Here is a 4,487-nt window from a genome sequence, read left to right on the forward strand (position 1 = left end):
GCACCAACTGTTTCTTTGAAACTAACAGTATCCACATTGTTTACCATAGTAAAAGCATATTTATGAGACATAAACTTTTTTGGTAAACTTACTAGGAGTTTTGCCACGAGTTGTTTGTCTCGATAGGTCTTTCCAAGGACCTCTGCTTCGTTTGCCAGTGCATTCAGCCTTCCACAGAATTCCTTGACACTCTCGTTTTCACCCATTTGAAGCATGTTGAATTGATGCTTGATTAGATCTCTCCTTGTGCGCTTGACACTTGAGGTTCCTTCATGAATTAATTCAAGTGAATCCCAGGCTTCTTTTGCTGACTTACACCCTTGGATCTGCTTGAATTCGTCTTTATCAACAGTGTTGAAGATGATGGTTATCGCCTTTGAATTCAATGCCGATGCTCTCTTCTCTTGCGTTGTCCATTTAGATCTGGGCTTCAGAATTTCCTCCCCATCAACCACGTGAGTTGGAGCACTCCATCCTTCTTCCACCGAACTCCAAGCATCTTCATCAATCCCTTTGATGAGATTCATTGCCTTAACTTTCCAGAAACTGTAATTCTCCGAATCGAGAATCGTGGATGTCCCAAGAGCGTGAAACCCTTTGATCGAGTCCATGTTGTGTCTTCCACACTTGCACCGATATGAGAGGACAAGTTCCTACGATCGGTGACCAGCTCTGATACCAATTGAAGAAGTTTGGACCCTCAAAGAGTAAAACGGAAAAACTAATCAGTTATATTCACTTGAGAAAAAGTCAAGTACAACTCACTTTTTGTTAGAGCTACTCAACACTCAGATGAAACTCCCCCTGAGTTTCAACTCACTCTCACAATGAATTCTACCGATTAAAAACCTTACCAAACATTAACGCTCACCAAAGGAATAGAGATTTTTTCATTAGGTCTCCCCCTCAGATCCACGCCCAAACACTCACCAGAGGAAAGAGATTTGCCCAATCGGTCTCTTCCTCAGACACACACTCACTCAAAAGTGAGTTATCACTCACCAACAAAAAGACTCTCTTTTAGTAAAATATGCTTTGCTCTCCGTGAGAACTGATATGCACTTGCTCTCTCCTTTATATAGGCTCCTCCAGTTCGCCTTAGATCTCCACGAATTGATTTGATAGACTCCTCTTTGATTTTCTTTGATTTCATCTTTATCTTCAAGATCTCATCTTTATCTCTTGTTTGACTCTATCTCTTCAGCCTTTGACCTTATCTCCAAGATCTTATCTTTATCTCAAATCTCCTCAAATCTTCTTGGCTTTGATTCTATCTTCATCTCTTCAAGTCAAATCCAAACTTCGTGGCTTAACTTCGTGGTTCTATATCTTCAGATTGCTTTTCCTAAAATCTCTCCAAGTGGTTGACATTGAGTTCATCTTAATCTCGTAGTCTTTGACTTTATCTCAAACTCGTCAGTTGTACCTCAGAATTGCGTGAGTTCTATCTCGCCGGATTCTTCTCTTAAAATCTCTCAAGTTTGTTGAACCTGCAATAACTACTTAACAATCAAAAAACACATGTGCAAATAATTGCACTAACACTTCTTAACCAACTTACATGGGATTTCTCCCATTTTCCTAATTTGGTTGTGACATTTTCGGTTTTCGTTTTCGTTTCATAAAACACATAGTCCGAAAAATGAAATTCGTTTGATTCTGCCATAACCCTCTCTCAACTGCTGCCATAGAAAAAAATTATTCCAAGATGATCAGAAAATCATGCAACGGCGCTAGTGTATAATAACCAGTGTCAAGATGCAAAATATTTATGTAATTTAGTGGATAGTGTCTAAATCAGTCTCACAAATTAAATATTTCTTATAAGACATTAATAAAGTAGAAGACAAGATTAATAAGAAAAAAAACACAAGACCATTATTATATACTAGGTGAGCATCCGCGCGATATGCATATTATTTTTTATTGATTATTTTAATTATAAATTTTTTTTATATAAATTTAGTAAAATATGATATATATTATTTGTTTGATTTAGAAAAAGATACCTATAAAAAATTATTATAAAATTATATATTTATAAAACTAAAAAAAGAAAAAAAAATACTACTATCATTGGCGTACACGATGTATAAGATTGGTATCAATTATTTTTTTCTGAATATTTCTAGTGTTGATTTATTTTCTTCAATATCTATAAAAAAACTGAGTTTTAATATAAAACTAAAAATGATATTATTAAATATTATAGTTATAATTTGTTTTAAAAATAATTAATTTATATATATGTCATATAATTTATCGATCATTTTGAATTTCAAAAAACAAATATATAAATATATTCGTAAAAAATAAAAACATATAAATATAAAATACATATATAACTATATACACGTATATAATATATATATAGATGCACATATATACATATTTATATATATATATGTACGTTTATATATATATATATTTATGTGGTTAACGTATAGATTTATCTATTGGATATCGATATCCCATGTTAATTTAAAAATAATAAAGATTATAAAATTCAAAATTATTTTCAATTCAATAATCAAATTGCAGTTTTATTTTACAAAAAATAAAGTTTAGAGGTCGTCGATCGCCGATCTCGGCGGTGGAGCAGAAAGATCAAAATGGAGTCCGCCTTCTGCCTTTGCAGTACTTATGATCAAGCAGAGAACGATGTCACGCTCTCAGTCTTGTTTTCAGGTGCTTCGTGTCTCGTCTTTTCGTACATTTCGTTAATTTCTTGGTTTACATTGGTTGAATTTCTAAATCTGTCTCAAATCCAGGTTGTTTGATTAGATTTTTTGGATTTCTTGCACTTTTTCAGGAAAATCTTTTTCGTTGATTTTCTCTATGCGATTTTTGTCCTGTTTTTAGAAGGATTTCTCGGTAAATTTTTCCTCTGATTTTGCTTATTCGATTTCTTTTGGTCGTCTAATTAAGAGTTGCTCTACTTATTCTGTGATTTCTCTTCTGGTGAAGTTAGAAGAAGAAGTTATAAGAAGTGTAGTTTTACTATGATGTTGTCTTAGAGTTTGTTGTCAGCTCTGTTGTTGTAAATTTAAGCGTAATTCTTGGTATTTATTCTGGTCTTCACGTCATTGCTCTAGGGTTTAATTTGTCTTTAATATGTGTATTAATTCTGTATTTATTCTCGATTTCTTTTGATCTTCTACTTTAAGAGTTGTTCTGTGATTTCTCTTCTTCTGCAATTGAAGTTAGAAGAAGTGTAGAATTTTAATATGTTGTTTCACCTAGGGTTTCATGTTAGGTCAATTGATGTAAATCTAAACGTAATTCTTAGTAGTCATTTTGGTATTCTTCTATTTAAGAGTTGCTTTATTTATTCTGTGATTTCTCTTCTTCTGCAATTGAAGTTGGTAGAAGTGTAAAAGTATACTGTTTCCTAGGGTTTCATATCAGGTCAGTTGATGTAGACCTAAACGTAATTCTTAGTATTTATTCTGGTTTTTACCTCATTGATCTAGGGTTTAATTTGCCGTTAATATGTATTCTTATTCTGTATTTCTTCTCGTCTTTTGTTTGTCTTCTACTTATTCTGAAATTTCTCTTCTTCTGCAATTGAAGTTAGTAGAAGTATAGTTGTAATATGATGTTTTCCTAGGGTTTCATGTCAACTTAGTTGATGTATAATTAAGCGTAATTCTTGGTATTTATTTTGGTTTCACCTCATTGCTCTAGGGTTTAATTTGCTTTTAATATGTGTTTTTATTCTCGCTTTCTTTTTGTCTTCTACTTAGAAGAAGTGTAGTTTTAATATGTTGTTTTCCTAGGGTTTCATCTCATCTCAGTTGATGTAAACTTTAGAGTTTAATTTGCCTTTAATATGTGGAATGTGTTTAGATATAGAAGATAACATTGTGTATTTGACTGGATTTTCACATCTCTAGAACTCTGGATATATTATATATAGATGTTGTATTTGACCTAAAACTGCAATCCGGCAGTTCATCTAACTCAAAGTGAATTGACAATGAAGATTCTGAACTAAATCTTGTGCAGGTGTAGCACCCGCACCAGCTGCCCTCCTATGAGTTTGAGGTATTAATGAAGAGAATAAAGAAAAAAAAGCGTGCAAGAAACTCTTTGTATGGAAGTTTCTTGGTTCGTGAGGTATGACACTGATTTTATTCCTCGTATAAATGTAGAAGAGAATGCAGAAACAAAGGCATGAAATCTCTGGCTGAACAAGAAAAATGCTAATAAAAGCTGAACTAGATTGTTTACGAATCGACAAGGGTGACGCTTCTGACATGTATTATGATAACGAGTGTAACAACGCTGAAAATTACTGGAAAATTATTTCCGAGTTATGCATTAATGCATGCATTTACATGTGCTATTTCTTGTTATCTGTAAACGAATGGTTTCTTCTAATACATGTCAGAACTCATTCATGTGCAAGGCATCCATCAATATAGTAAGATACATGTTCCAGGATATACGAAATCGTTTTGTTTTAAGATACTATTTCTTCCATT

This window comes from Tarenaya hassleriana, unplaced genomic scaffold, assembly GCF_000463585.1.
Source record: "Tarenaya hassleriana unplaced genomic scaffold, ASM46358v1 Cleome1, whole genome shotgun sequence".
Lineage (NCBI taxonomy): Eukaryota > Viridiplantae > Streptophyta > Magnoliopsida > Brassicales > Cleomaceae > Tarenaya > Tarenaya hassleriana.